General features: G+C 36.6%; 1 protein-coding gene across 8 annotated transcripts in view; it reads right to left on the bottom strand.

Annotated features, from left to right (window-relative positions):
- Positions 1-13,519, bottom strand: part of LMBR1 (limb development membrane protein 1) — a 155,910-nt gene that overhangs the window by 61,044 nt on the left and 81,347 nt on the right. Inside the window, exon 1 of one of the 8 annotated variants that reach the window (XM_081799755.1) lies at positions 4,190-4,385. The exons of the other annotated variants lie outside the window; for them this stretch is intronic. The gene's annotated coding sequence lies outside the window, so the exon portion shown is untranslated. Of the gene's footprint in view, positions 1-4,189; positions 4,386-13,519 lie in introns of those variants that run through there. 8 annotated transcript variants of the gene reach the window in all.

The raw sequence follows: 13,519 nt of genomic DNA, 5'->3' as shown, positions 1-13,519 counted from the left end.
ACTGTCCCAAAAAAGTGTTTTAATAATATAATTATTAAACAACTGTAACAATGTAATAATAAGTATATAACCATTACGATGATATTAAATGTTGGGGAATGAATCTACCATAAGATTTACACACTTCCTCTGATATTTTGGTAAGAAATATCTGTTGGCAATTAAACGTATTTTTCTTCAAATATGTTATTCTGCTTCAGGAGCTAATGCTCCACGGGTCTCTCTCATTCCTGTGCATCTCACAGAGGCAGGGATAGACCTTGTTCTGGACTTTTTTTTTTTAAGATTTATTTATTTTGAAGAGAGAGCGTGCACACATGCAGGGGGGAGGGGCAGAGGGAGAGGGAAAGAATCCCAAGCCGACTAACCACTGAAGGTGGAGCCCAACAAGTGGCTCAATCCCATGACCCTGAGATCATGACCTGAGCCGAAATCAAATTGGGTGCTTAACCAACTGAGCCACCCAGGAGCCCCTGGACTATATTTTTAAGGATGTCTGGATAGCAAACAGCCTTGCAAAACAGAGACGGTGTCTCTCTGAAGCAGGTCTGTTTTCTACAGAGCAAAGCGCAGACAAATTTGCTTGAAGCCCACTTGTGGGTTCCCCTAAGTTTGAGATTCCTCAGCTATGACTTGAGCCCACTGTAGGAGCAGCCTCCACCTGAGCCACACTGCCCCTATGAAGCTGGGGGGGGGGGGGTTGTCCCGGGGAACAGGAAACTCATGGCTTGCCTGTTCTGAGTAATGAAGTCCTTTGTCTCTGATCCAGGAGTCTCATGTCTACAACTACCATGCACGAAGCTAGCAGACTGTCAGCTTGCAAGTACAGTAAAATCTCAGACCCTCCACAATTCTGGCAGCTTTGGGTGACAAGGGTAGGTAGCTAACATGGCTTTCTAGAGAACAAATAAGGGCTCACAAGGTTGGGTTAAGGGCAATGAGAAGACTCCCAAGATCTAGCAGTGAATGCTCTTACGCAAGCAGTAGGCAAGTGGGAGAAGTATGAGTCCCCCAAGGACCTGACGTGCTAATGCCTGTCAGAGGCTGAGCTACAGGCGGAGCTTGGTCATAGCCCCTTCTCCCGGAGAGGAGGGGTGTTAGCATGTTCGTGTAATACCAAGCCCTACAAGGCCAGCTAAAAAGACTATGATTACAAGGAACTATTTTTCTTGTATACTTTGTTGTTTTCTGTATTTTCCAAATTTCATAGAGTGAATTGCAGGGCTTTAAGTAATATAAGAACAAATTAATGTTGTTTTTAATTTTTAATTTTTTTCTTAAAAGAACTAACTTCCAAGAGATTGACACTCAGAAAAATAATTTTTAAAATATCCAAGTTCAGTTTATGAGACAGTATAGCGAGCTAGTTCAAGACCCCAACTCCAGCAACAGACTGCTTGGGTTCAAAGCCTGGTCCCATCACTGACCAACTGTGTAACACTGTGCAAATTTCTAAATCTCTCCGTGCATCAGTTTGTTTCTTCGTAAAATAGGTTTATCCCTACCTTATGGGGTCATTATAAGGATCAAATGAGTTAACATAAGTAACATGCTTAGCATTAGGCTAGGTGTTTAGTAAGCACAATATAAGGGTTAACTGTAATGGCTCAAATTATTGCCTTTGTTTTTAAAATTTCCAAGGCTTTGTAGTTCACCTATCATTTGTGTTTCTGGATTAAATTTATTTCTCCTAATGCCAGCTTATCAACTTCTTCCCATCTGTCACCTATCATTCACAGACCTGTAAGAAACAATCTCGTGTTTCTTGATGATATGAACACCGGGTACACAAGCATTTCTTATCATTTCCCTTGCCATGATGATTAACATACAAGCTCCTAATGAACTTAACCTCCCTGCTACTACAGCCCAGCACATCCACTAGCCTCACTCCCTCGTCTCTCAGACCCACCTCTAAGATCGCAGACTGTGAGACTGCTCCATATTTCTCTGATACCTCCAGTCCTCTAACCTACACTGTGTCTTCATCATTATAACCTCCACTCCCTGAATCCACCCAACTCCTCCAATCAGTCTTGTTTTCACTTGCTTAAACCCTATGTTGAACTGTGTATTTTAATGATAATCCAGTACCAATAATATTCTAATATTCCTGGTCCCTTTGATTTCCACCAGACTACCTTAATTCCACTGGTGGCTCATTCCTTGAATTCTCAGTCCTGTGAAAGAAATTTACAAAATCTTGAGAAACATGTGCTACGACATTCCAAAGTGGGTCTTTGCTGTTACCTGGCAATACTTATGCTGATCTCTGGCTAAGGATTCCCTCAATGATTTTTTAAATGTTTTCCATTCTCCTTGACCCTAAATCTCATCCCTTGCTTTCTAGCAAATTGCAGCTGCCCTTACCTCTTCCTTAGTAGGACATAACTGGGGAGACTGCGCATCCCTCAGCTTCCTTCCCCTATCTCTGGTTTCTCTGTCTCCGTTCTTCTTTCTTTCATTCTTTATATAAAGGAAAATGCCTCAGATCCCTTTTCTCCATGGCTCAGGCTTAGATGTTCATCCTTTCAACATGCCGGATCAGTGCTTCTCAAACTTTGGCATATGTCAGCATTACCAAGGGGCTTGCCAATCCCTGAGAACCAGCCCAAAGACACTTCAGTCAATTCTGATGAAGCCAGTTCATGTGATGAAGACACCAGATAGACTGCTCTGTTCTTCCCCTAGGTGATCTTACCTCCTCACGTAACCTAAATCTAAATCTAAAGTTTCTATCTTTAGTCCAAATCTCACCACTGAGACCAAGATCCATACATCTGAGCTGCCACCTCCCCTCAAGTATCTCACAAGTACATAAACTTAATTCTAAAGTCAAACTCATCACTTTATCCCCTAAACATGCTCCTTCAGTGTTACATACCCCAATTAATGGCACCATTATCCACTGTTTTTTCCAGATGCTGCAAGCATCCTTGTCATCCCCCTTGCTGCTGCACGCTCTCTCTCTCTCTCTCTCTCTCTCTCTCTCTCTCACACACACACACACACACCTTGGACTCTGATCTATTCAAACACTAAGTCCTTCTGATTCTACTGTGTCATTACGACTAAATCCATCCACTTCTCCTTCTGCCACCACATCCATCTCACCTGGACAACTCCCTACTTTGCTAGCTAGTAGTTCAAAATCCAACTCTTGTCTCTCTCTGCCTGACCTGTTGCCTACATTGCAGTGGGAATGCAATCTTTGCAAAACACAACTCTGATCGTGTCACTCTTAGTCAGAACTTGCTAACAGAAGTACAGGCCAGCAACAGGGAAACAGGTGCATTAATGCAACAACACATAAACATCAAATCTCATTAGCACCACTTCTAAGAAAATGAGGTGCTATACACATAGATCCTTAAAGCTGGGTCTTACTCTGTCTTCTGCTGTTTAGATGGTATACAAAATAATTAAAGACAAAACAAATATAGATGAAACAAATTATTTATGATTTAATTGCATACAAAAGTGCTGTCCAAAAGACCCTTCTGTGATGATGGAAATGTTCTATTCTGTGTTATCCAATAAGATAGCAACTAGCCATATGTGTTTATCAAGCACTTAGAATGTCATTACTGTGAATGAAGAGCTGATTTTTAATTTTATGTAACTTTAGTTCTTTTAAATTTATATAGTCACACATGGCTAGTGGTTACCATATTGGTCAGAGCAGATTATTAACAGCCTGCTGCTAACAAAATCTGATATAAGTACTCTCTGTACTCTCAAGTACTTTCTGGTTATTTTTCTAAATTTAACCTTGATACGAAATTATTTGAAAAACAGCTTGGTTAAAGTAACCTCATTTAACATGCTATTGTTCTACTTAATATTTTCATTAGCATTTATGTCAAAAAGAGGTAATCTACTATTAAATTCAAAAACTGCCCCCTTCTGTTTACATTAAGAAAAATTACATTCTCTCATTAATAAAAATAGTTTTTAAAATGCAGCCTACATATGACCCATCTGACAGTGATACTAAGGTTCAAGACCCACACATTTATTCCCATTACACTGACAAACCAAGTCCTCAAATAAATCTGTGTTAAAAAAAATAAATTATATGTGAACAGTTTTTCTAAAAAGAAACAACTATATAATTCCAAGAAGATGCTTTTTTCTATTACAGATATATGAATAATATCAAGAAGAAATGTCTAAAATGTATACTCACATGCTTAACCAGTCATATAAAAATCATTTAGCAAAAAACCTCTGTAGTCAAATCATATAAATGGTTCAAAATTTACTATCAATATTTCTTTTGAAAAATAGTAAATAGGGCGCCTGGGTGGCTCAGTCGTCAAGCGTCTGCCTTCGGCTCAGGTCATGATCCCGGGGTGCTGGGATCAAGTCCCGCATCGGGCTCCCTGCTCAGTGGGAAGCCTGCTTCTCCCTCTCCCAGTCCCCCTGCTTGTGTTCCCTCTCTCACTGCGTCTCTCTCTGTCAAATAAATACATAAAATCTTAAAAAAAAAAAAAAGAAAAATAGTAAACAACACAAAAAGAATTCTGCTCATTTTCAGTTATCAATCTAAGCACAAAAGAGTGAATAAGCAATATTACACATACAGGAAAGGCTGCCACAGAGCAGATCATCAAAACTGTTAGATAGGATTATGCCTGTTATGAAATACTAATAACTGCTGTAGGAAGAAATAACCGTTATTCTGACTCAGTCCACTAGGAGGCCAGGACAGTTATGTTTTCCTTTTGGGTTTTTTTTTTAATTAAACGAGACAAAAATCAGCCCAACTTGAAATCAGTGGAGTGTCACATTCATGAGCTTTAGCAACACCAATAGAAAAATATAAATTTTTTCATTAAATGCAATGTGGCAGCTTTTTTTTTATCCTCAACAACTTTAGGACAGAGAGAAGAGGCGTAATGGGGCTATAAATAACCAGAGACTTCATCTGTTAATTCAGAATTGACTGGCTCCTACAAGTGCCAAAAATACATAAACTATGGTTACTACCTTTCTTGAGATCATAAAAGTATTACAAAGCCTAAAAAGTACAGGCTTTGTGGCATGTAATATGTGAGATTTTTAAACTTTTGTATGTGATTCTGCCTGCAAAAGTAATGAAAGCATTGAGAGAGCTTTTATCACTACCATTAATCACCAGCAGGACAGCATATAAGCAAAAAATATGCCTACTGCTCATTTTTCCATTAAGAGTCAGAATGAGGAGCTAGGATCCCCAAGGGGAAGGTTTCTATCAACTCTATTCTTGCATATGCTGAGCTGAAAGATGTGCCAGATGTCAGAACAACTTACTGAAATACCCTGCAAATAACAAAGCGGCAAAACATTGTCCGGAGGAAAAAGGTTTCCATTGGTTATCTTAAAAAGTAAGGAAAGTCTCCTGAATATAAGATCACAAACTATAAGAACTTGAACTTAACAACAGTTGTACTTCTTTCAAGTACTTTTGAATGCTTATCCTATGTCATATATTACTAAGATTTCAAGAACTCCATAATATTTTTATCCCCAGTATGAATACTGGGATAATCCCTCCCCAAAACCATGAACCTAAGTTATTTTAATGAAACTCCACCCCTTTTATTAAAATCATAGTTCAACAAGCACTCAATGTACTAGTTAAAAACAGCATTGAAACTAAGTACTTTCTTTCTGCTAATGAAACACTATATTGTTTTTAAGAAAAGCAAGCTACATAATTACACTAGTTTCATTATCAATATTATTTTGAAAAATTACAACCATCACAACATTGTAACAGGTTAAATTAAGTAGGCTAGTAAAGACTAAATACATGTAGACAGAGATTTCTTTTTAGATTTAAATAAGCACTGAATGGGTAAAAGTCTAAAACATTAAAATAGTTACTGCTTTTTGAACTTTTCGTGCTGGTCAATTACACATTTAATTGCTTTGTGCTGAAGATCAACGAAGTGACAATTACAATGTATACACAAAAGCTCTAACAATAAGCTGACATGTTTCTGTGGTGATGAACATTTAAACAAGATTTTGCCTGGACATCTTGACCTCTCAGAAGGTATGTAAACACCATAATATATACTATGGCTCCACCTATCAGGAAAGCCTGGTAAAAATTTCTACATTTATATAACATTTAAAATATATATCAAGCCACTGTTCATTTAACAAAAAGAGTCTCTTAGTAACACTAAGATAAGGTTTGCTCAGCATGCCATCGAGACTGCACCAAACATATATGCTGTCATCTGGGGAAGATCGATAGAAACACTAATAAGGAACAGAAAATAAAGGCAGGTATTAATTATTTTAAACCATGAAAATAGCTACAAACAAGCATCAGTAGAGTGTCACACATTTCCCCCCTTTGCTCCCAAGGTAATCATTAAGAGTTTGGACAAAAAAAAGTTTTGGTCCCAGGGCAAAGAAAACAGCTTTATAGAAAGCTTTGTTAAGCTACAGTAAAATATTTTTTAATATTAATATTTTCTGCATTTAATGTAATCTATTTAAGATGGAAAGATTAAAACTATAAGATGTTCAAGTTATTAAAATTTGACAGAGAGAATATATTTTAGGATAAGTTAAAATAAAAACACTATGATTGCCAGTTCATTTAACTAAGATGTTCATTGTATTCAAATTTATGAGAAACTTCCCATGATGTTAGACAAACAAAAATCCTCAAGATTGCAAGTAAATAAATTAATACAGCAAGTAAATGAAACAAGTAAATAAAAGAACTGAACCATAAAAAGACTGCAAAGAATTTATATTAAAATTTTAAAATGTAATTCTAAATTTGGAAAAAAAGTATTTCTCAGTATACTACATCATATCAAAATAACTTAATGGACAGCCAGTAAAGACCTTTCCTTCTACTTCTTTTCTAATAATCTTTAGTTATCAATTTCACAGAAAAGAGATGGGAACTGACATTTGCCGAGCTCCTACCAGTTGTTTTATATGTGCTCACTGAACCTTCATGATAAATTAGAAGGGGGGCACCTGGGTGGCTCAGTCGTTAAGCGTCTGCCTTCGGCTCAGGTCATGATCCCAGGGTCCTGGGATCGAGCCCCACGTCGGGCTCCCTGCTCTGCGGGAAGCCTGCTTCTCCCTCTCCCACTCCCCCTGCTTGTGTTCCTGCTCTCACTGTGTCTCTCTGTCAAATAAATAAATAAAATCTTTAAAAAAAAAAAAAAAAATTAGAAGGTAAACTGTATTATAAATGAGAAAGCTCACACCCCAAAAAGTTAAATAATCTGCCTACAGTCACCCTGTTCAAGGCTTGCCTGCACTCACAGTAAACGCAGGTCTGTCAGCTTTCAAAGCCTGTGCTTTCCACCTCCTCACACAACAGAAATAAGACACCAAAGACAAACTGACATGGAAATAGGGAGGTGGGGGAGAATGCTTAAAACATATTTAAGACAAACCTCTAATTTAGTAAAAGAAATAAAGCAAAATACATAAAAGCTTCTTTTACTAGAACATTAATTTTCAATCCCATAATAGCAAACTCATGCTGAGGTCAAATCCTCAGTCCCATAAGAAACTTTTAATACAAAAGAAGTCAATACCTTACTATTTGTTTCATAAAGCACCCAAGCATAAACTCCAATAAAGACACAACAAAACAAAGATTAGGGTTTTTATCATATTACTATAGCAAAACGTACAAAATATTAAAGTGTAGAATATAATAGAAAATACTGCCACATGATTTAGATGTAGCGTCACATCGCTATGTGGCAAAGAGTACATTCACACAAAAAGCACTAGGGATTCCAAAATACCACATAAGGCGGCTTAGGGCTATCTGCCCTCACTCCATTATCTGAGTTGGGCCCATCTCTCCCTGATTTCCACATTCCCTCCAGCTCTCAAAAAAAGCTGCTTGGGGTGGATAGGTGTGCACGCATGTGTATTTTATAGTTTTCCACTGAAAACCAATAAACTGGCATTTTAGTTTTACCTATCAGCTTCCATTTGGGTAATGTGAGCCCATCACCAAGAAATAAATAACCTTTTGTTCCTTCCTATTTTTAAATAATGACAGTACACTGTTTAGCTCTGTATGTCTATTAAACAGTTGTGCATTTACCACCCAACTTAAAGGAACATCATCACAACCACTGCGGCACCCATGTGGCCCTCCCAACTGCACCAAACTTCCATACCAAAGTGGCCAAATGTAACCACTAATTGGAACTGCCATCTTCATCATTTATTTACTTTTATTTTTGATTGCGGTAACATACACATAACATAAACTTTACCATTTTGAACATTTTAAAATGTACAGTTCTATAGCATTAAATACATTCATTCACATTGTTCTGCCATCACCATTACCATCCATCCCCAGAACTTTTTCACATTCTCCAACTAAAACTCTGCACCCATTAACAATGACTCCCCATTCCTTCCTGCTCCTACCCCCAACCCCTAGCACTTACCATCCTACTTTCTGTCTCAATGAATTTGACCATTCTAGGGACCTCATATAAGTGGCATCACCGTATTTACCTTGTTGTGTCAGCCCTACCTCTCTCAGCATAATGCTCTCAAGGTTCACCCATGTTGCAGCATGTGTCAGAATTTCTTTACTTTTTAAGGTGAAATAATATCCCATTGTAGATTCATACTACATTTCGTTTATCTATTAATCCACTGGTGGATACTTAGGTTGTTTCCACCTTTTGGCCATTATAAATAATGCTGCCAGGAAAATAAGCGTATAAAGATCTGTGAAGGAAAGAGAGGAAGATGGCGGTGGAGTAGGAGGACCCTAGGCTCACTGGTTACCAGACGGGAGGTGGGCAAGAGGACAGGTGAAACAGGTGATGGGGATGAAGGAGTGCACTTGTGATGAGCACCAGGTGGTAGATGGAAGTGTTTCACTATGTTGTACACCTGAAACTAACATTACTCTGTATGTTAATTGGAATTTGAATAAAACTTTTATAAATAAATAAAGGAATATCTGTGGAGTTCTTACTTTCAATTCTTTTGTGTATGTACCCAGAAGTGGAATTGCTGGATCATATATAGCAATTCTATTTTAATTTTTTTAGCAACCACCATACTGCTTGTTTTCCACAGCATCTACACAATCTTATATTCCCACCAACAGTGTACAAGAGTCCCATTCTCTCTACATCCTCACCAATACTTGTCATTGTTTTGGGGGTTTTTGCAGTTGTTAGCAGCCATCCTTATGGGTGTGAAGAAGTGCCTCACTGTGGTTTCGATTTACATTTCCCCAAAGACTACTGCTGCTGAGGCCTTCCATGTGCGTACTGGTCACGTGTATGTCTTCTTTGGAGACATGTCTATTCCAGTCCTCTGTTCCTTTTTTATTCGATAGAACAGGTACCATCACTATGTTCTTCGAAATTGCTTTGCCTATTCTTGGCTCTCTGTTCCTCCGTAAGAATTTGACTATCTGCTTATTACATTCTTTAAGATAATCTGTTGGAACTTTTTTTTAGAATTGCATAAACTCTAAAAAATAATTTGAGAACTGTTATTTTTACCATATAAAGAAAGTCATAAACACAGAATAACCTATCCATTTATTTAAGTCTCCTGTAACATCCTTCAGTGAGATTTTTTGTTTCCATATATTATTTCCATAAAGATTCTACATATCATTTGTCTGATTTATTTCAAAATACCTTACGGCTATCTTGCTACTATAAAAATATTTTTAATTAGATTTTCTTTGTTGTTATTTATGGATTTTTCTATATTAATTTTCTATTTTAATCTATATTAATTTTTTCTATGTTAATCTTATATCCAGGTTCCTTGCTAAATTTTCTTACTTGAATTAATAATTTATCTTTATCTTTAGATTCTATGGGATTTTTCAATAGACAATATCATCTAATAAATAAAATAATGACTATTTTGTTTGCTCCTTTCAATTTTTCCTTTTCTTGTCTAAATTGTACTACTAGTAACTCCATTACAGTGTTATTATTAGAAATAAAGGATTTAAGATAGCATCCCAATTTTAAAGTAAATACTTTTTACATAAGTACAATGTCAGTTACAGATTAGATATCCATTATCAAGTTAAGAAAGTTCGCTCAAGTTCTTAGTTTGCTTTTTAATCATGAATAGTTACTGATTTTGCTAAATATGTTTTATGTCTCTTTGGAGGTGCTCGCTTGACTTTTTTTTTTCCTCATTTACTTTCCTAATACGAATTACAGCCATAGATTTTCTAATGTGAAACCAATCTTGCATACCTGAAATAAAATTTTCCTTGATGATGATTTTTTGCATACATGGCTGAATTCAGCTTAATATTTTGATTCACAAGTATTCACAAGTAAGAATGGCCTATAATGATCCTTTCTTATACTGTCCTTGTCTACTTTCAGTATCAAGATTATATTAGTCCCATAAAACTGTGAGTGTTCCATCTTCAAATCTCTGAACAAATTTGTATGAAACGGAAGTCATCTAGGGGCACCTGGGTGGCTCAGTCGTTAAGCGTCTGCCTTCAGCTCAGGTCATGATCCCGGGGTCCTGGGATCGAGCCCCACATCGGGCTCCCTGCTCCGCGGGAAGCCTGCTTCTCCCTCTCCCACTCCCCCTGCTTGTGTTCCCTCTCTCGCTGTCTCTCTGTCAAAAAAGTAAATTAAAAAATCTTAAAAAAAAAAAAAAAAGAAAAGAAAAGAAACTGAAGTCACCTATTCTTTGAAGTCTGGTAAAAATATCTTGCAAACTGTCTGGACTTGATTTTTTTTAAATCATAATGACTGTAGAACTTTCATTTCTGGCAATATTGAGAATAAGATATCCTTAATTCCCTCTGCCAAAAAAATGTCTAAAATGCCAGATCAAATATTTTTAAATCTCCCTGAAATCTTCTCTTTGTCTATTTATTCTGAGCAATACATTGAGTTTGGTACCTCTCACAGTGTTGGCTTTTCCCAAATGTCAGGTCATTTTCTGAATCCCTACTCATCTTTATATTTAAGAGTTTTTGTCCCTCCTGGTTCTCTTTATCACCTCCTGACTCTGGTGACAGTAGAAACTAGTAAGTGAATCTAGAAAATAGATCTAGATAGGCAGGATCTGATTCTGTCTCAGTAGCTTGTATCTTGGTGGACACTTTTAAGTATTTACCAGACGCTCTACCACCAGAACCCCCATTTTCTATGTCAGTCTACAGTAAGTATTACTGCTGCTTGCTAACAGCAGCTCCCCTCTGAGTACCCTGATCCTTTCTGTTCCTCACATCCTTTACCAGCAGAGCCAGATGGTTTTAATTTTTGTTAAGACCAGGTCAAAGAAAAATGTGAAAAACACAGATATACTTAGATAACTGGAAATGCTAAAATCAATTTGCTAATAGATGCAAAACTGGATAGTATCCTATGGGACAACATAATAAAATGTTTGGGGCTATCTTTTGTATAGAAAAGGAATCAATTCTATCAGACAGAATCATTTTCATTGCTCTTACTTTCCTACAAGTTAACTCTAACCCTAGAGATGTAAAATAGTCAAGTCAATAGAAAATCAGCCAAAGGTACACATGCCTACAAAATCGGATGACTACCACAGTCCACTACGCAATGCCTAGGACCCCACTGACAGAACACCCAGGATCTCCTCTGCCCATTTCCAAGTCTTGGACAACTCTTCCTGGCACCAGATAATTTATGTATGCAAAATAAATTATTAAAATAAAAAGGATATAAACTATATGTACACACTAATTATAATTACACAATACTCCAAACACAAATATTGACAGGTAATCTGGAATGATATAAAGTATAATGTCAGATTAATTGGCTTTCTATGAAATTGTCTAAACTAAAATTAAAATATTAATGAAAAAGCAACAGAAGTCAAGATACATAGGACAATCAAACAAAATCATCAGCCTCTTAAGTATGCTTCATGCAAGCCCGATATGACATAGGAAAAGTAAACATTAAGGATCCTACAATACAGATGCATTCAGGAAGGATTTGTACATTTGTAGAAACCATCTTGGAATCTTGAGGATTTCTGAACATTAGATTGGAAAAGATCTTCTTTGAACAGTAAGGCCATGAGAAGCCAAAAACAGTTTACAAAGCTAAAGAGGAAAGGCCAAAAGAAAAGACTAGACCCCCATATTTGCTGACAAAATCAGAGCCAATTCAAACAGAGACCACAAAACCTCCCAATCTGGAAAAAGACCCAAGAATGTCCCCAAATTAACAATTAGCAAATTAACACTGTATTCCAGATAAAGGGCCAGTAAAGTTAACAGGCAGGGAGAAAAGAGGAATCAGGGAGATTGGTTCAAGATGATGGATTATCATAGAAGACAGGAAAAATATATAATAAACCATCAATCAATTAATCTGCACCTTCCCTAGCAGCTGTAACAATACCAAGCATACAATAAATGGCCAACAGAATTAACTGTATGAATTATGCTAGAAGACAAGACTGCCATCAGTAGACTAATAATGTTAAGAAATCCCTAAATGATAGAAAGTAGATGGGATCAAATCTATGGAGAAATTATAGACTTAAAAGAAAAGGCGGAAATAAGAAAAGAGCAGTGATTCTAAGAGCTATAAGCTTCTAGTCAAAAAATCCAAAAACTATAGATAAGGAATGTAGAAAAGATCAGAACACAATAAAATATTTAAAATAATAGATAAGAGTAATATTCTTATATAAATTGCCTTAGAACTGAATAATACAGAGAAAAATAATTTAGATTCATTCTTCTTAATCACCTCACAAAATTAACTACATAGATTAAAATACTAAATCTTTGTAAAAACTCACAGAAAAGGGTAGCTAAAATAAAAAAGACTACATTATTCATTCTTGACTTTGAGGGATGATAACACTTAACAAACTAAACCAATATCAAATTACTAAGAATGTAAGTTTAAAATGTACAAAAGCTAGGATAAAATGAAACCAGATTTTATTTAGGCCTGCTTACGTAACATTTATTGTCAGGCCTGAGTTTTCTCACACAATTAATTTAAAGGCAATTAAACAGCACATGTCATAGTTAAATAAAACCAGGTCAAAAACATATATGGATTATGAATCTTGAATTATAGTAAATGAACTTTCTAAAACCAACTTTAATTGTATATTTATATAAACCATTTTTAACTAAAATTTACTTAAAAGTATTACACATTAGGTTAAAATGACAAAATGATACATAATGCTTTGAAAGAACTTTTATGCTAATTTCTTGTCTTGGGATTTCCCAGCAGTTGTTCAATACTGAACCCCAACTCCTAGGAGGTAAAGGCCTGTGCAGTAACTCTCAGGGGAGACTTCTACCCAGAACTAAGGCTGACAGTACAGTCTTCCCCTACCAGTGGGCAAAGGGTGTGAGTGTGTGTATGTGTGTGTGTGTCTGTGTTAAACAAGGAGGCCCTTTTGCTGAAGCTTTTCAGAGGGGCCTCAGTTCCATCTCCTCGCCTCTATGCGCCTATGATCCTCTGTCAACCATGTAACCACCTCGCTGTCCTGACCAACG

The sequence above is a fragment of the Leptonychotes weddellii genome, chromosome 12 (genome assembly GCF_054177405.1).
Source record: "Leptonychotes weddellii isolate Sample4059 chromosome 12, ASM5417740v2, whole genome shotgun sequence".
Lineage (NCBI taxonomy): Eukaryota > Metazoa > Chordata > Mammalia > Carnivora > Phocidae > Leptonychotes > Leptonychotes weddellii.
Note: the sequence above shows the minus strand (reverse complement) of the source record. Positions and strands in the feature narration are given on the sequence as shown.